General features: G+C 33.4%; 1 pseudogene; it reads left to right on the top strand.

Annotated features, from left to right (window-relative positions):
* Positions 1 to 18,755: 18,755 nt before the first annotated feature.
* Positions 18,756 to 18,872, top strand: LOC145280659 (5S ribosomal RNA; annotated as a pseudogene).
* The last annotated feature ends 2,154 nt before the right edge of the window (positions 18,873 to 21,026 follow it).

Genomic DNA, 21,026 nt, shown 5'->3' with positions numbered 1-21,026 from the left:
CATCAAGACAGTTGGGATTCTCTAGCATCTGATTGCAAGCAGTGAAGAACACTGATATACAGGGGCGCAGAACACTTTAAAGCGACCAAGATAGGTCAGGCAGAGTTCAAGAGAGCATGTGGGAAGTACCAAACCTTGCCACCCAATCATGGAGACCTCTTTGTGTTTGGAGGTGTGTGTGACTGGGCTCAATTGTCCAAGACTAGTATCGTTAATCACATGAAAGCGCACGATGACACAAGATCCGTTGCTGTTAGTTTTATCCAAACCAATGGCCGTCATCAATGTCATGTCTGTTTGAGGGTGTGCAAGACGCTGGCAGGACTGAAAAAATCATCTTCGAGCACATGACACTCGTCTAACAAGACGTCGTGATTATCAAGTATATATATATATATATATATATATATATATATATATATATATATATATATATATACTAGCAAAGTACCCGTCGTTGACTGGGTTCAAAAACAGCCTACAGAAAATGGACTCTGATTTATGAAAGTATGATAGGTTATGAAAAGTAAGGGTTGTAAAGAGATAGCTTCGAATTTAGGGGCATCAAAACCAAAGCAAAATATGATGAAAGTAAAAATAAAATAGATAAACCCCATGATTTATTATACCATACCTGTTCACACTGAAACACTTACCACAATATTCTGTGGATCTATATTAAAAAACCTTGTTAAACTTTGAAACATATTTCCATTCTATGGATGTCAGGCGCGAACGAACAGCCCATAATTTTATTATACCATATTTCTTCAAACTTAAACATAATTATCAGAGTAAACTTACACAGATAGATATGAAAAGTCTTTATTAAAGTTTGTGCTTATTTCCATTCTATGCGAATGCAGATCCCACAATTTTATTATACCATCCCTATTTAAGTTAAAACATACTTATCAAAGTATTATTATGTACATCTATATCAAAAACACGTGTGAACGTTGTTTTTAATTTTTTATTTTTTATTTCCATACTTTGTAGACCAAGCGCGTACGCAGACCCCACAATTTTAATGAATCATCATTATGCCAGATCAAACATACCCATTCCTGTGTCTCGGTACATCTTCTATCATTATATGTGATCAGTTTTCTATAATAGTCAGACATATAAGAGCCTATTCGTGACAAGACACACACACACACAGCAGACGTTCAGCTTTATATTATAGATATAATCTGAGGGTATTATTTTCTAGAGGTTAAGTAACCAATGAAGTTTAACGAGTTTAATACAAGAGTGTTCAATAGCGAAGTAGAACAGGGTATACTATTTACTTATTTTTACGTAAGTACTAATATGTTACTACACAGTCATGAGCATGTTTCGGCTAGGTAGTTACTAATAACTAGAGACCTCTTCAGGCGATACAGCTTATATCAAACTTTGCTTTCGTATACGCTGTATCGCCTGAAGAAGTATCTAGTTACTTGTAACTAGCTGACCGAAACATGATCATTACTGTGACTGTGTAGAAACACATTACTGCTTATGTAGAAATAAATAAATATTATATATTCTATTAATATTTAAGTAATTTTTAGATTTTGTCTAGTCAAATGTTTTTTAACAAAAGTAACAAACACATTTTAATTACATTGTCGTGTTTAAATGAATTTATTGAAATGTATTGGTTTATTAAGTTTTTTTTTAATTAGGATACTTTTATATTTAAAAACATATTAATGTTTTATCTATTATTATTTTGCCTTGAAAATAGTGCTAGATTCTATATTTTTCACACAGTTCGAGCATTTAATAAATGCAGTTCGATTTTCGTCTTGTTAAAGTTACTCTTGATACTTCACGAAAATATCTTGGATCTGAAAATACTGTATACTTATTGAACTCTGTTATGGAAAATATAACTTCCAGCTAAATACGCCAATGTTTCAACGTTTAAAAAAGGTTTCTTAGCATTTATTCATTTTGCTATTAGTCTTAACAGTATTTGAACATTTATAAACAAAGAAAGTTTTATATTCGTGATTTCGTTTTGTCTTGATAAAAAGCACGTTTTTATTGTCCATATTTAATCAGTCGTATATGAGAAATTCCTTAAATAAACAACTTTTTTATACATATGGATTGATTTTTGTTAACTACAAAGAGGCGTTCCAAAAGTTATTTCTCCAATTTTTATTCCACTAGAAAAGATCATGGAGGATTGAAAATAGCATTGTTATGATGACTGAACTTATGTATTCATTAAAGTTTAATGCGTTAGTTCTAGATATTAACGGTATGAGACTCTAAGAAAACAACCTCTGTCATGGACGTGCATTAGAAGCAGAAATGCGTCATTGAATTCCTGGCAAAAATGCATTGAGCATGCTGGTGACTATGTAAAAAATATATTTTGGTGCGCAAAAGGCGGCTCGTTTTAATGGTACTACTCGCGTCTTCATAGTTCTCTAACATTTTAAGTTATAATATAAGAGGCTTCCTTTGGTATTACTGTAGTATGACAAAACGTGGTCGGCAGTGTATGCAAAGCCACCGTTCATCGCTGGCAAAAGTGTATTGAGAGTGGTTATTTTTATATAGAAAAATATGTTTTGTAGCACAAATGATGGTTCATTTTAATGGTCCCACTCCCGTCTTAGTAGTTGTTCAACTTTGTAAAGTTGACTTAAAAGTCTCCAGAGTCCGAGACCAGCGCTACATTTATAACACCGGATGACGACTGGTGTTCCACTTTTTTTCTGACTCGTTTCATCTGTCCTACCTATTCTCTACACACTTTTTGAGTTAAAAAATGCTTTCCTTTTGGAACGACTCTTGTATTTAACGCTTGCAATAACTAGTACAATATTCATCCCAATGTTAGAAACATTTGTTGTTTTTGTAAACAAGTGTATTTATTTTACCTTATATTAACAAGTTCTTGGTTTTCTATTTTTTTTCAGGTAAGCCAAAACTAAACCATCTTTTTCGTTTGAAAATGAAACAAAAGTAATGAATCGTTAATTGTAAGTATATAAAAAATAATATTTTCGTTTTATATGCATGTATTAGAAAGCTAAGAACAATATTTTCTGAGATTTGGTTTGTATCAGAACGATATTCTCGTATTGACGTTTTGGAATTCTCTACTCGGATATTTTTATTTTCCTTCTCGGGACCACCTTCGTTTGGCATGAAATAATCACAAGAAAACCAATGTATATATTTTCTGCCCAAATCGCATTCAAACCAAATGGAGGTTGTCGCTTTGCAAGAGTACCTTCTACATCTTAAGTAAAGACCGCAAGAGTGGGAAAATAATGCCTTATTCTCGACAGCGATGTCATAGAACTATCGGATCTGTTACTCATATGAGCAACGGCAAAATAAATCAAAACAACTAAAGCAACATAAATTCTGCGCCTTCATTGTAAAAAGAAGTAGATACTTCTGCATCGTTGTATATATACGAAATATTTCCGTCTTTAATTTAAAAGAGTGACATTAAAGGGGAGATAATTACAACTTTGGGTGTTGAAAACTCTAGAGAAATACAAAATCAAAAAAACCTTTAGAGCATATGTTAAAATTAAATAGATTTATTGAAAGATATTCAACATCAAATAATAAACCAGCTTAAATATATTTTTTCAAAATAAGTAATTGATTTGTAGTAAAGTTTAACGTAACAACACATCATCCGTCACTCCGTTTATATAATTCTGTAATTCGCTATTCCTCGCCCTGCCTCCAAATAAATTTTAATATTTCTTGGGGTGAGATTGTTGATAAAATTTTCAAAACCCCGAACTTCCACAAGTCATTCAAATTTTAAAAATTCTTCTGAGTTTACAGATATAGTGGTTCATCTACATTTACTGAATGGCATTTACGTGAATGTTGCCTCGACATATCCCAGCAGCTTACGTAAATCGCCGGAATATGACGAAAATGCTTAGTAAATAAAAGATCGAGTGACTATGTAACTATTTAATAGCCCTGTGCAATGGAAATCTCAGATGATAACAGTTAATCTCTTCTCTTCTCTTCTCTTCTCTTCTCTTCTATTCTATTCTATCTTCTATCTTCTATCTTCTATCTTCTATATAAATAAAATGAACTCATTTTTTCCCGTCTGATTTTGACATTAATAGGATTAAAAATCAAGACATTTCATGCAAATATAATATGCACAAACGGCAGAACAATATCTGAGGTGTGTTATAGGCTAATTATTTCTCAAATTCCTCGATAATCTTAGATTTCTATACTTTTTCTGCTGAGAAGTCACGGCCAAAATCGGTTAAGATCAATGGAAGTGGTAAAATATTTACTCTCTCATAAATTCCTCCTCCCCCTGCCACCACTTAACACCGTTTGGGGATCGTTCACAAGGAACAGTTGAGAAGAGAACACCGGTTTGGCTTCGTAGTTCTTGCATGTGAAGTTATTTAAAATCACTAAACTAAGCTGCAGTGCTCTGTGGTGTACTGGTTAGCGTGCTGGACAATTCACATTTTATTTTCACGTTCGCGCCGACCTACCGTAGTCGTTTTTTTTTTCCCCTAAACAACTGGAATGGACTTTTCTTGGTGGCCGAACTGCTAACATTGCAGATGTTTTTTTTTTTTTTTCACACTTTATTTTCCTACTTTTACTCATAACTCCGGGTTTGTTCCTTCCTACTTACCTACCATAACATTTTTTAAACCCCCCCCCGTCCCGGAAACAAACACTCGGGCAACGCCGGGTACCCCCGCTAGTAAATTAATATTGCTCAAATTTGTTTTTAACTCATGAAATGATCCTTCTAAAAAAAAGTTTCAGACTTTGAAAATTTTATTTTCTGAAAATGTTTTACAATACACGTTATGTTGATAAGTTATTGTTTGGTTTTAAATCCAACGTTTCAGTTGTCTTTCCGACATTATCCTAAAACAAGAATTGAAATGAAAATCAGTTGTCTGCTCTTGATTCTTATATGGCCGCTACTTTTTCGCCCTCCTTGATACGGAGTAAAATTTGATTTTCTTGAATATAAAAAGACTTATATTATCAAATATGCGGTTTTTGGAATATTTCATCTTCACTCCATGCCTGGTATGTACAGCATACAGGCTTTTGTGTATTTCTCTTTACTTTTAATTGTCAACATAACAGCCAATTTGAAAAAGCAAACGCTTCTCTTAAGTTTATAAATTATCGATTTTTCTCCTTACTCTATACTTTACCGCCACAAACCGCTGCACTTTATGATATGCCATATTTTTCAATGTCATTCTAATATTGTTCCTTAATATTATGACTGTTTCCGTAGTTTTGAACAATACATGAAGAAAGATAGCATAAGTTGTACAGCAGTGCCATGACCCTTGGGGCTGGTGCTAATTGCTTTCATTCCTCCCTAAGATATGATTCTTTTATGATCATCACGTATCTACACGTGTTCTACATCAGGTACGTTCGGAATCGGCATCGGAGCTTATTACTTACACAGGCATTAATAATCGCCTTTCATCTATTCGTCAGGTGGTATTCTACCTTTTTTCACACGTTTCAGTTGTAAACAATCTGCAACATCCTAAACTTTCATTTTTAAAATGGGTGGTAATGTGTGCGTACATAACAATGTGTATGTATGTAGTAATGTGTGTATGTAGTAATGTGTGTGTATGTAGTAAGGTGTGTGTATGTAGTAAGGTGTGTATGCAGTTATTTTCTTTGTGCATAGATGGAGTTGTGTGATTAAAGGAACTTGAGAGTAATAGTAGTAGAATTAAAACCTCATATGTTTCAATGGTAGATTAAAGTTTCTTCATATAAAATTCCGTACCATTATGTTTGTTGTTGCTGTTGTCATTATTGTTGTTGTTGTTGTTGTTCTTCTTCTTCTTCATCTTCTTCTTGACTAGGTATTTTCACATAGGCCATCGTCATAAATTTCTCATAAAAACCTGTGTTCACTGGAATCTGATATATTATTATTATGATTTATTGTAGGTGTAAAACTGTAGTAAACTGGATTTGATAAAGAGAATATTTGATACATCGGATTCAGTAAAGGGAATATAAATATTATTGTTACTACTAGTTATACTACTACTACTACTACTACTACTACTAATAATAATAATAATAATAATAATAATAATAATAACAACGGTAATAATAATAATAATGGCAGTAATAATAATAACGGTAATAATAATAATAACAACGGTAATAATAGTAATAATAATGATAATAATAATAATAATAATGTTAATAATGTTAATAATAATAATAACAACGGTAATAATAATAATAATAATAATAATAACAGTAATAATAATAATAATAATAATAATAATAATAATAATAATAATAATAACGACTATTAAGCACAGGAGTTGACATGAAGAAACCTTAGGATGCCAGTGAAGCAATAAGTTTTGAATTATAATAATTCTACTATTCTCAATAATGAAACCATTGCTGCTGCTACTTCTGCAATTACTACTACTACTACTACTACTAATAATAATAATAATACTAATACTACTAGTAATAATAATAATAATAATAATGCCGATGATGAACAGCAATAATTTAAACAATATAGATTGCAGCAAAACATGAAGCAAAAAAAGGAGAATCAGTTCTATAAACTATGTAAAGAAATAGTAAACAAAAACAAAACAAAAGGGCGTGGATACACTTTAACAGAGAATCTGAATTAGTACCGACAACAAGGCGAAACAACGCAGTAATAATGGACTACATAAAAACTAAGATCAACAAGATTTGGGAACAGAGATAAAAGTCACATTCAGAAAAAATACACAAAAAAATTGGAAAATTTCCTTGGACTTCGATTATATAATCTTAATAAAACGAATAAATACTTGTACAGTATTCGTTGTAAAATACTAATATTAAACTAAACAAAAAGAGAAGCAAGTATATTGACGAATTCTAAAAGTGAGAAAATTAAAGAAATAAAAATTGAAAGGAAATTTGAACAGAAAAAATAAATAGTTATTGACTGCTGAATGCGACAACAGCATCAGAACAAATTACTTAATAGTCAAAATAGACACGATACGGGAAAGTAATAAATGTAGATACTACGGACAAAGAGACGAAACAATATTATGAACACCAGCTGATTTTGTCATTGGACGATCATTTGGTGATTACTCGTCTAGGGACCTCTAAATAGATGATGATGATGATGATGATGATCTATTCTTTATAGAAATTTTGTATCCTTCTCTGAAGCCAAAACTATATTATTATTTTAATGTCTGAAACCAAACATAAGATATTCCTGTTTTAATGTCCAATCTACGTTATACAATGCTATGTTAAACTGTTTAAGGCTTATGCATTCTATCTGAATGTTCATTTTTAGAGAGACATAGTTTACCATCTTTTCTGTTGTAACGATGGCATACTCCCTGTACTTTTCGCTTAGTTGTCATATATCTTATGTTGTGATGAGACCATTCTATTAAGCATTACATGTTCCTTTATATATTCGTTTCTTATATATACTAGCAAACATATGCGACCAAAGGGAGCCTATTGTTTTTCTTATATCATTATTATTATATTACAGTATAACCCAGATATGAGACCCGAATATAAGAAAAATGGATATAAGAGTGATTTACTCTGGTCCAAAATTAAAGCCTGCGTTAATGTACAGTGTAATCCGGATATAAGAACCCATGATATAAAGTAACCCTGATATAAGAGAAATATGGTTCCTATAAGAAGTCTCTTATATCTGGGTTACACTGTATTATAAATATCATTATTATTAATAATATTATTAAACTTGGTAGTAATATTAATAATAAGTAAAATCGCACAAGTTTGGTATCTCTGATGGCGAATAAAATAACATTAAAAATGGTAATCTTCAGGTTTAAAAATGTTAGGGTCCATCGCAATAGTGTTTTAATATTACTACAATTATATATTGTACGTAATCAAATTCTTATCCATATTAAATTTTTGAAATGGGGTAAATGCAAATTAAATTGTTTTGAACTATTGAAACAAATTTCTAACCCCATTGATTATTGCCTATTTATTTATTATTTTATTGTCGATCACGTTTGAATTTATGTTTTAAACCATATCACAATGCATCCAAAACCAAGCTTCTATCCTTACATCATCAACGCTCTGATCCCCATCTGGCAGCAATTGAAATGGATGGCTCTTATCTTGGAGAGGCTCCATGTTTTAACAAGCTTCTGGGTTTGACATTTACTCCTGATCTAAAATGGAACACGTACATCAAATCTGTTGCCAGGGACGCTGGGAAAATGGTAGGATCCTTCTACCACTCCAGAAGATATCTCACTACTGATGCAGTTCTCTATCTATATAAAAGCCAAGTACGTCCAAGGATGGAGTACTGCTGCTACATCTGGGCAGGAGCTGCTAAAAACAGCCTATCCTTTCTTGACAAAGTACAAAATAGACTTCGTGGTTTAGTGGGAGACGCCTTTTTCTCTTCCCTGCAACCTCTCTCCCACAGAAGAGACGTTGCAAGCCCGTCTTTGTTTTATCGCTATTTCAATGGCAGGTTCTCGTCTGAGCTCCAATCCCTCGCCCCCCCTCGCCAATCTTTCACGAGAAACACCTGTCTGGCTGAAACTACTGTCAATAATTTTCCCCACTCTTTATCTGTGCCTAAATCCAAACGTAGATTCCATCAGCAAAGCTTCTTTCTTAGCACTGCACGCCAGTGGAACTCTCTGCCGCTTGCCTGTTTCCCACCTGACTACAACTTGGACGTCTTCAAGTCCAACATAAACGAACTCCTGACAAACCACCCCCTTAAGTAAGACACTCTATCAAAACCCCCAATACTAATGATTGCCACAATACTATCTCATTGATTACTGTACACGCAATAACCCTTATCCCTGAGTGGCCTTTATTAGTGGTGACCCCCATGTAAAAAAAATCATAGTTTTTTTACACACGTCAAAGCTACACTTATTTTGTTAAGGTAATGTGTTAAGTTCTATTAACATCGCTAAATCTAAATCACACTCGCAAACCTGATAGGCCCTGAATTGGCATCTAAGCTTCAGCCTCTGTCCCATTGACGAAACGTTGCATCCCTCTGTCTGTTCTACAAGTATTTTAATGGTGAATGCTCTGACGAACTGTAGACACTTGTGTCCCCACGACGTGAACATCCTTGACAAACCCTACAGGCAGCTAAATCCCACCCCACATTGTAGAGATCCGTAGATGTAAAAGATATTTCTACTCAAGTAGTTTCTTTCCCAGAACCGCTAGACTTTGGAATTCCATTCCAGGTCCCTGCTTCCCCAACTGTACTGACGTGCAGAAGTTCAAGTGCAACGTGAACCGACATCTTGCTGCCCAAATCCCTACATAGTACCCCAGTAGTTGTTGCCCCTGATAGTAGCCCCCTACACCAAAGTGGCAATGTGCCTTATTTAGGGTGAAGTGAAAATGTAAAAAAAAATAGCTCAATTTTTCAAAACGTCAGACTGAAGACATTAAGATTTTGCCTTCAGTTTCCGACCAAGACCGCTGATATTTCGAAATGAGACAAATTTTTTAAATATATTTATTACGTTGTAAATACAGTGTGACTGAAATAGTGTGTCTAACAGATAGAGATACGGACAAAATCTCTATTCATATAATCTCTACTATTATATAAAAAACTTTATGTATGTGTGTTTGGCGGGGGTGTGAGGTGTCTTCTCATAGGTTCTGAAACGGCTAAGCCCATCTTTTGCAAATTTCACACAAAGCTAATTTATATGCTTGGCAGTATTCTTAGATATGTACAGAAATTCATCCGATAAGTATCGAAAAAGTCCGATCTTAAAAATTATCTAACCTCTCTTATAGATAAAAAAAAAAGAATTTTTACAGGGAAATATTTTAAATTACACCGATGTAATCTTGGCCGGTGTAACGTAAAATATTTCCCAGTAAAATTGTTGTTTCTTAACAATAAGAGAAGAAATACTACTTTTTAAAGATTGTCAACCCCTAAATATCAGCTGACGTGATATTGTAAACAAAGAAAGACGGAATTTGATTAACAAATTATTATTATTATTATTATTATTATTATTATTATTATTATTATTATTATTATTATTATTATTATTATTATTATTATTATTTTTGTTGTTCTTTTGCGACTTAGTCCACCGGGCAAATTATTTCTCGTAACATATAATATTCAATAAAAGTTTGATTCTATAATAATAATCTATGCAATTTGCGTAAATTCAAATTTCATGTTTAAGCATATTGTACGACTAGGCAACGCCGGGCCTTCAGCTAGTATAGTATTAAAAAAGATGTTATTAGTCAGAATGTTTCAATTAGTATAAATAAGTTCTGTTACTTATTAATTATCGTTCTTCGATGAATTCCAGTTGTAATTCAATATTTGTACAACCATTGTAGTTCATCTCAAACTGAAACTGAAAAATAAATTATTTTAAATTTTAAGTTTTGCATCTTTTCCTTCTTTAGTTTAAGAATAATATTAATCTAAAATTATTATTTCCCAATGGCTTGCCTTTGGCGACTACGGAAAATAAAACTGTCTTTAAAGTAAAGAAAACAAAATAATTTTGAAACAAAAGTAATGCCAGATTTATTTTAATTTACGTTTACACACACACATGTATATATATATATATATATATATATATATATATATATATATATATATATATATATATATAGCTGAAAGTTGCCGAAACGCTGAGTCAATGAAATCACGCAACGAACGTCATTTACGAAAACATTTATTCGCTATCATGGATTTATTATAACTAAATATTTATTTTGATTTTTAATAAAAAATATCACAAAATAAATAGACAATTATATAAAATATACTTGTTTGTTATTCAAATAAAAAGTATTTATCCACGATACTTTATATGTGCGTTTTTGGTTTTTTTTTGTGTGATTTTAATTTAAATTTTCTCAGAGTTTCATAAAAGCTCTCCAATAATTATTCATTGCATTTTTTTTAAACAACAAAAAATATTGTTTTTAGTTTTCAATTGATTATTCATTGAATTACTTTAGTAATAACTAAAATATTACTGGCAGAAGCTTTTAAAGCATCATTTATAAAATTTGAAATGAACAGATAAATTGTTTTAAAAGCCACTTGGCGGTTCAAACATTTAATTAAATCAGAAAGAAAATAAAAGAAAACATTCGATTTTTTCTTCTTTATTTCTTTCTATATCTTTATTTTTTCTCTTTTTGTGATTGAATTATACTTTATTAATTTCGGAGTTTAGAAAACCCATGATAAGAGACTGAAGGGTCTTTTTGTTGTTGTTGCTGTTGTTGTTGTTGTTGTTGTCCTTTTCTTTCGCAAATTGAATATCCGTGCCCTCGTGTTGGTATTTCGAGAATATGTCATGGTGTTGTAATTCGCATGCGGGAGAACTCTTCACTGCAAGCTGCTTAGGTGTGTAGTAATCCAGAGGTAATAAAATTGGCAGAAGCTCTTAAAGCATCATTTATTAAAATGAAACATTAAAAATTAACAAATAAACTGTTTTAAAAATACTTGAAGGTGCAAACATTTTATTAAATCAGTTTTTAGAAGATGGATTTTCGAAAGTTCGAAATTAATAAGAGACATTTCAATTATGAAAATAGAAAAAAAAACAAAGATATCGAAAGAACTTAAGAAAAAAGAGTCGAATGACTCTCATCTCAAAGAAGGAGTCTGCTTCGACAAGCTTCTAGAACTTATCTTCACCCCTGATCTGAAATGGAAAACATACGTGGAATCTATTGCTAAGATCGCTAGAAAAATGGTTGCGTTATTCTACCGCTCTAGAACGTATCTCATCCCCAACGTAATCCTATACTTGTATAAGATACCAAATACACCTTAAGATGGAATACTGTTGCCAGAGCACCCTATCCTATGGTCCTGGATATGACCTTAAACTATATTTAAACAAACACATCTGAACACATCCATATAAAATGTAGTGTGCTTTATAACTGTTGTAGACCCGTGCTAGGGATGAAAGAAACCACAAGTAGTGTAAAGTGTATAAAATATAATATGTATTTATCATAAAGAATACAGAAGCCATTAAAGTGGTATGAGAGGAACGTGTTCGTAGCATGCGGTTAAACATGGTATGAATGTCTCCATTTAGTCTCTGAAACTAGTGGTATTTATAGGACTGGTTGATTCCACTTAGTTCTGAAATGGGGGTAATTTGTACCCCACAACAATAACATAAAAAGATGGCTCTATCACCGCCAAAATGAACAAAATAAGAGGTGAATTGAAGGACGAGCAAGCCTATATTTATGTTATGGGGTTAAATGGTAATAAGAACGAAGGAACACAGGATGTTTAGGAAACAAACATGTATTCACAGATATTACAGTGAAAATCCATTCCTAAATCGTGGAGCGTTTGTACACGACCTCCTTGGCAGCATGCTTATCTCTGACTGCCGGCACCGGTACTTGTTCCCGGAAGTGACGTCACCAACGGATGTGACGTTTTGAGATAGTCCATTAATCCCATGGAGGGGCGTCTCCAACACCCCCTCCCAAGCTTTTTGATCGTAAAAGCTGTCAGTACATCTTCCTTTTAGAGATTACCATCAATGGGTTGGTATACTTTCTCTTACGGAATGACCGCCGTAGTTCAGGTGTTGGTTGGGGAGGTTCAAGATCAAAAGTTTCAAAGACAGTATCTATTGGCTCATCTTCCAATGGCGGACTATCGCTGGTTTCAACTGATCGACATCTTAGTGGATTCTGGTGACGTTTGTGGGTGTATGTTGGTCCTTCGATGATATATACCATGTCACCGACTCTCTTAGTAATTGTACCTACCTCCCAGAATGATGTGTTGTTTTTATAACTTTTGAAAAACAGTCTTTCACCTGGTATGAAACGTTTACTGGGTACATAAGTGGTCACTAGTGGCCTTGACTGTTTCAGTAAGAGCTTGTCAAAACGGATCTCACTTTCCGCACAAAAATCGTTTCTGCAGGTGAGACGGCTGTTGGTGTGTTTGGGTTGGGTGTAATCCTATACACGAGTAGAAATTGTTGAAGTGCTTCCTGTTTAATCTTCGGTAGAGACACCGGGAGTTCTCTGATTGTGTTGCCCATCATCGTTTTTATTCCTCTGTCCGTCCGAAAAGTGGCAATGATGGAATCTTCAAACGGATTCTTTTTCAATTGTAACAGCCTAGATAGGCTATCTGCATGGCTAATTTGTTTCCCAGTTTTGTCAGCCTCCTTGGGTTGCTTTGGCTTGGGGAATTCTTTTGGCGCGGGTTTGTTAGCTTCCGGCTTTGCAGTTTCAGTTTTGCCTTCTTTTGTCAGATTCTGTTGAATCATCCTTTTTGGATTTCTCTGTTGCTGCAAATGGGACGTTTCGTTCCTTCTTGAAAACGGACAGAGTGTTTTCTTTTAGTTTGAATCTTGCTATAGCCTTTATACATTTTCCTAGTCCTGGTGAGGATACTTCTGGAAACTCCCCTTTTAACTCGTCCTTCAGTTGTTGCGCTTCCATAGACGGATCTTCTAGCATATGATTGCATTTATTCATAGGTGTGTCCCACAATTCGAATCGCTCCATCCAATCAGTACCGAACAGGTTTTCGGATGTCCTATGTACATACACTTTCACTTTTTAGTAACACCATTTAAGGTCACCGCGAGTGTGACCTCTCCCTCAAATTCCACTTTATCGCGTGTCACAGCTCGAGCTGATTTGTTCGTCTTCCGCATGGTTGGCCTTAGTCTTTTCCACGTCTTAAGGTTAATGATCGACAGGTCTGATCCGGAATCCAATTGTAGATGCACAGTTTTATTTGCGATGTTGACTGTGACATATTTGCGCCGGTGCTTATCCGAATCCAAGTAGAATCTTGTCTGTCGGACCTTGTTCTTCCTGCACTGGATCGCTTTGTGGCCCTTCCTGCCACATTCGTTACAGTACTTAACTTTGTAAAAATATTGACTCGACCAATGTTTCCCGCCGCAGCGATAGCACTGGCTTGTAAGGGATCCGGGTCTTGTGACTGGGTGGTACATATAAGGTGTAGCCTGAGTATTTTTCCGGTCTGGAGGTTGTCCTTCTAATGCATGTTGCGCCTGACTCCTCGGCGTGTCTCGAGTTGTTCCTTACGCAGACTACCCGTTGACAATCCTCGGCCAATTTCTGGAGGCTGAGGCCCTGTTCGCTCTCAAGTCTAGAGTGAACACGTTGTCTAATCTCCGTGTTTTTGGATGAGACTAAACCCTGCGCAAACATTAAACACTTGAAGTCATCTGCCGATATGTCAGATAGACGGAAATCATCGCAGTGTTTATTTACCACGGACGCGAAGGTTAGGTAATCGTCGTCGTCGCATTTTCGCAGGCTCAAGCACTTCCATCTCCTATGGTCGAACAGTTCTGATAAATTCAGAAAATTCCAATTCACTCGTCTTCCTGTGGAGGATATAATCCACAAACTTGCTGTGTTCTGTGGTCTATCATTTCTTCAAAGGTAGGCGAACCTTTTTACCGCTGCCCCATTCTTGACAATCCACGATGAATTGTCCTCATATCTCCGATAGAAAGCGTCAAACGTCTCATTCAACTCCGGTTCGTAGTTGAACGTTTCTATAGGGAAAAAGCAAAACTGTCGACCCTGTGTTCTGTTCTATCGGATATTTTTAACAATAGCTCTTCTTGTCTCTGTGGTTGAAGTAACATTCTCTCCTCTAACGCTTGTTGCCTTTCTTGAAATTGTAACTGGAGCTGTTTATCACGTTCAGCTTTCCTCAGCTTTCAACAAAACAAAATATACAGTTGGGAAAGAATAAAAAATAATTGTAGAATCGTCTGGAAGTTAACCAAAATGACTGTTTTTTGGGGGGTGAGTTGTCCCCACGCGGAAAATTACTTTAGAACCGACAGTTAAAAATAGAATATTTCAGAAAATTCCAAGAATGAAAAAAGTATTTCTTTTAGTCCCAGTAAAACGAAAGGGGGGGGACATTTATCTTCCGTTAAAATATTGCATGAAGTAAGCAGAAAAAAACAAAGGCAAAAATAACTTTTCACTTCATTTGAAAACTGTCCAAACTTGCATAAGAATCAACCGTAGGCAAGTTACAATTAGAAATTGTTCTCGCGGTGAAATTGGGTCAATATTTTTCTCTTTTTTTCTTTCAATAAGCAACCAAACTAACTTTTACGGCCTTAACAAAAATGCGTTTAGCACAGTTCTTTTCAATTTTAATATAGAGACAAAAAGGTTAACTTACAATTAAGTCGATAACTTTGACACGTGTTCGTTTGTAGAGTTGAATGTAATAATCAAAGAGTAGAGCGCCCCCGTGTGTGTGTCGTGCGGTCATACAGCTTACCTTCGGATGGGATCTGAGAGAAATAGAAATTAAAGATGGCAGCTATGGATTTATGAGGTGTAGTCTCGTGGAATCTCACGAGATCTCATCTTCCACTGCACACGTATGCAAATTGAATGGGGTCAGTTTTCTGATAAAATATCTGTTGCAGAGGCAGTGTTGAGAGACATGATGGAAGTTGAGAGAGAAAGTTGTCAGTGACGAATTCTAGCTGGACTTTTGCGTATTATATTTGGTTTATTTTTACAGGCATAATCAGGTTGAGCAATACCATTCCTCAACTGTGGAACGTTTGCACACGACCTCCTTGACCGCGTGCCAATCTCTGAGTGCCGGCATCGGTACTTGTTCCCGGAAGTGACGTCCTGAGATAGTCCATTAATTCCATGGAGGGGTGTGTCCAACAATTTTATAAATGCGTACACAATCCCATAGTCTGATGAATCCTCACGATGATAAAACATAAAAAAGTTCTTTATAGCTTAAGTGCTATATTCATTTTCAAAACTTTCTACCTGTCTCTACTTACGTATTGATCACTATAAATGCTCAAAATAGGTATATAAAATAATTATATATATATATATAATAAAATTATGGAAATAATATTTCAACATGATGGTTAGATTGAAAAAGGGACTTACCAAAATTATATGTTCATCAACGTTTCGTTTTATTTCAAGACTTCATCGAGATGATTGATTTTAAGAAATAAAATACCAGTTTACTATTTGAAAATATACTTCTGTTTCTAATGTGAAACGGATGTCTTTGTTCTATTTTAGAGTGATATATATATATATATATATATATATATATATATATATATATATATATATATATATAGTAAAATCTTAGCTCACACTTCAGCAATAAATAAATCATTTCCTGCGAGTCTATCGCAATTGATATTCTATTATTTTCTAAACTCCAGGCGAAAACATATCAAGTACTTACAGATTTGTTCTGAAAACGAGGTTTGGCTCGAAAATTTAAGAATATGCCTCCGCCCATAATATCCTGGTCTATCATATTACGTTGGCAATAAATAATTCATCGAAATGTACTGAATATTCTCATTTATTTTGATATACCTTGTCTTGTATCCAATAATGTTTTTGTTTTACCAAACTTAAATGTCACCGTTTTCAAAATCAATGGTTTTCAAATGATATAGTTTTGCGTTCAGACTTCTATGAATTGCATCAGGTTCGCCATAAAAAGAGAGCTTGAATAAATAAACTATTTATAACTCGCGTGTAAAACTCTAAATGCGCGCCGCAGGATCTTGAGTAAAAGCTGCAATTTTACGCGTCCAAAACAAATGTGCTGTTTAGTTTATAGTAAACATAATCTTAACGCGTCTATACACTAATAAGCTCCATATGGTTGCTACATACAATAATAGAAGAGGTATCGAGGATGAAAAATGGGTATGTAACATTTTAAACAGTGGTAGTTTAATAAAATTATGGGGCCTGCATGCGCGCCTGGTCACCAAAGTATTGATATAAAATTTTAAAAAACAACTTTTACAAGATATAGATGCGCATAATACTTTGATAAGTATGTTTCGACTTGAACAAGAATGGTATCATAAAATTGTGAGGTCTGCATTCGCGCTTGACCTCCATTGTAAAAAGGGACCCAAGTAATTAAATATATAAAGTTTAAAAATAATATTTGGAAAAGGATAGAATCAAACCCAGTAAGAAAAGTTTAAAAAAATACATATTGAAATCATAGGACTATAGAATGATTGTCATTGTTCTTTGGAAATAACTAAATATTATTTATGTCAAAGTTAGATATGAACAATGTAGTTTAAAAATAATAATGAAATAAAAAGGTTATAAATGAAACAATTCATTTAGGAATTTCTTTGTTTGCCAAAAGTATGTTTGTACATAAATAGGTGAAATCCACGTGAATGAATCACATGGTGAAGCACGCTTTGACGTCATAAAGAAAGGAGATTTTAAATATGTTGAGAAAGGGTTCTAAGCTGGGCAGACAGAGTCGGACAGCGACTTAGTAAGAGTCAAGGCAGAGTCGATGAGAGTCGAGTCGAGTTAGCTAAAACACTCTTTAAGCGAAGAGGAGAAGATACTACACTGTAATCGTAAAAGCTTGAATTCCTGATGCATCAATCAACCATTTGGTAGAATCAAGAATCATCATATATTTGTAAACCTTGTCTTCGTCGTCGTCATTATAACTGAAAGGTAAATGTGTTTTTGTCTAGCATCATCTGTAGATGAACTTTGTATAACTCCCTTCAAATATTATGTGTCCCCTCCACCATCATTAAATATGACTCCTCTTTATCTGTGTGAACAAAAACTGTTGCATCACATCTCTCAGTTCAGCATTAATAAAATAAATAGAATTATCGCCACCGTCGGCGTCGTTTACGCCGTTATATAAACAATATATATATATATATATATATATATATATATATATATATATATATATATATATATATATATAGTATATACAGTAGAACCCCTGGACACGATGGCCCCGAGATACGATTTTTTAAAGTTACAATGTGAAAAACGATCTTTTTCTGGTCCCTGGTTACGGTATTTTCTCCACCTTACGGTGTTATTCATACTGTTATTTGATTATATACATATTTATTATATACTGTATTGTATTTTGTTACTAATCTGTATAACATTTTGCTAAGGCCCCACCATACGCCGATTTCACCTTACGATCAAAATCCTGGAATGGATTAATGCCGTATCTCGAGGTTTTATTATATATATATATATATATATATATATATATATATATATACATATATATATGCGTGTGTGTGTGTGGGTGTGTGGGTTGATGTGTGTGTGAGTGTACAAGTATAGCTATATATATATATATATATATATATGTTTATGTATTTTTTCTATATTATTAATATGCATGTGCATATTATTATAAAATATAAATGGGGAAGAGAATAAGGTTAAATCTTTTAAGAGAAGACATATTGAAATAATGGAAAGCTCAACAAATTGTTTTGGAGCTTATATAGAAATCAATAAAGAAAGAAAATGATGATATAACGCTATATATTAATATATAGAGATTTATTTATTTATTCAATAATGATATACATCTCTATTATGTTACGCAGCATCTTAGCTTTATTTCTGATGAGAAGCATTCGGCTTTGAAATATCATTGTATAAAGAGTTCCCACTAAACCCCAATTGATGTATACCCTTATTGACTAAATGAATACATTTGTATGCATTACTATATAGTTTTATATCGTCATTTTGTTTCTTTATTGATTCTGTATCAAAAAATAGGTGTATTTATATATATATATATATATATATATTTACATATATACGGCATAATCACGTTGACACACCAGTTCTCGTCAGATCACCGAAGTTAAGCAACGTTGAGCCTGGCTAATACCAGATGGGTGACCATTTGGGAATTCTAGGCGCTGTATGTGCTCTCCGCTTATCTCGGCATTGTTTCCAGTCGTCTTGTACCTCAACTTGCCACTGGTATGCAACAATGTTGACTCAGGAGAGGCGTGGTTAGAGGTTGCGCAAGTCTTGCCACACAAATTTCACGCGCAGGCACCCTTACAGTGGGTATCCATAGTCTGTCAAGACTGATGGAAGCCTTCATATATTTACATAGGCATCACCACATTATCAAGGCCAATTCAAACAATATATATATATATATATATATATATATATATATATATAAATATGTGTGTGTGTGTGTAGTGTAGATGTATGTATATATATGTTTATATATATATGTATTTATATACATATGTATGTTTATATATACGTATATAAATGTGCGTGATCATTTATGCATATAGAATTGTGTGTGCATATATGCATATACGAATGTATATCTGAATGCATATGCAAGTAAATGTGTATATATGTATGTGTATGTATATACATGTTTGTGTGCATATGGCATATGTATGTGTATATATATGTATATAAAAAAATTTCCCGATTCCGCTACAATTACCGATTCAGTTCCAAATTTCCGATTCTGATACGATTCCCGATTCCAATTCTAATAACAAAAGCGGCCGAAAACCTATACGAGACCTCGCCATCCCTTTCGAATGAGTTTATTACTGTCGATTTAAGTCCGTTTTAGAAATGTTCCAATATTTGAAGCTTTTCTTATCGCAGAGAACAATGAGTCTAAGATAAAAATTTACCAAATTAACAATTTGTTTACATTTTTCTATTTAATAATTTTGTATCACAAAATTATTAAATAACAAATATTCATGTTTTTATTTGTATCTCACCGATAATGTATATACAAAATACACATTGGAAAACCCATAAAAAAATTTTCGTGTGAAAAAAACTAATGCATATATAACAATGTCATTAGAAATACCGGAAAATTTGACCTAAAACCGTTATTTTTTTTCTTAAACCCGGTAGATTCTTTTGTGGAAGCAGGGGACAGACAGATATTTTTGTAGGAAGTTTTATTGATTGGATTTCTAAAACTGAATAAATTTATTATTGGCAGACAATTTATTGACATTTTTAGGCATATTATGAAAAATATTTTTTGATTAAAAACGTATCAATATTTAATGAAACATGTTTTATATATAACATATTGACACTATTTGAAGAGGAGTAAATGTGGTATTGTGGTGAGTGAAATGATTCTAGCTTAGAATAATATAGTGTGTAAGAAAGAGGATGACCGACGTGTCCACTTTCCCACACTTTTGATGACCTTGTTCTATGTTATATTTTTTACTAAAAGAATAATTAAGAGTGTAGTACCTGTTCTGATACTACACTTTATTTTTCTGTCCTCGTTATGTGAAAAAGAAATCCTTTTAGATTGAGGCATTGAAATTTTTTCCAAATTTAGAATGACCCTTCTTGGAAAGCTGGATTCTGTGCATTATAAATCACAACTGTGTCTAAATCAGTCTCACTAAGAAGATAACTAGAATGAATGATATATAAGTAATAACGAATTTAGGAAAACTCGTCCACGGAAAATTTGTCCATAGGAAGCTCGTCCATTTTTGCTAGGTAGGAAAACTGGTCCATAATTGAATAAGTATCGATTGAAAACTACTTTATGGCAATTCTTGAAGGGGATGTTGTTTTTAGGAGAGACTACACCCACTCTATAGAAGTTAAAAAATATTTGGACTTGTTTACTGTTCTTTTACAAAAGCTAAATTGATTTTTAGAAGCGTTCGTTCTTTATCTAGCTGGATATGCTTTTAGTGGTTTAACTTATTTTAATGTGTTTATTCAGTTCAAAAAAGAGACTACACCCCCATAATATTTTTGGTTCCCCGATTTCGCTTTCAATTTTCTCGCTCACATACCCCTATTCCGAATTCATAACAACAATAATAAGTTTTTGTATAGTAAAATAATCTACTTTACTTTTATATTTGCATAAAAATATAAAGTTAAATAGGAAACGAATCATAAGAAAAGATTTTTGAACCACTAAAAAGGGGGAGATTTACTTTTTGTGCCTAATACGTTTAAACAGACTTTATAAATAATATGAAAGAAGAAATTTTGAAAAAAAACAACATAAAATTTTATATTTTTGAGTGGAGATCATTTTC

The sequence above is a fragment of the Euprymna scolopes genome, chromosome 7 (assembly GCF_053919585.1).
Source record: "Euprymna scolopes isolate OS-2025 chromosome 7, ASM5391958v1, whole genome shotgun sequence".
In the NCBI taxonomy this organism is placed as follows: domain Eukaryota; kingdom Metazoa; phylum Mollusca; class Cephalopoda; order Sepiida; family Sepiolidae; genus Euprymna; species Euprymna scolopes.
This window is presented reverse-complemented; position numbering and strand designations above follow the sequence as displayed.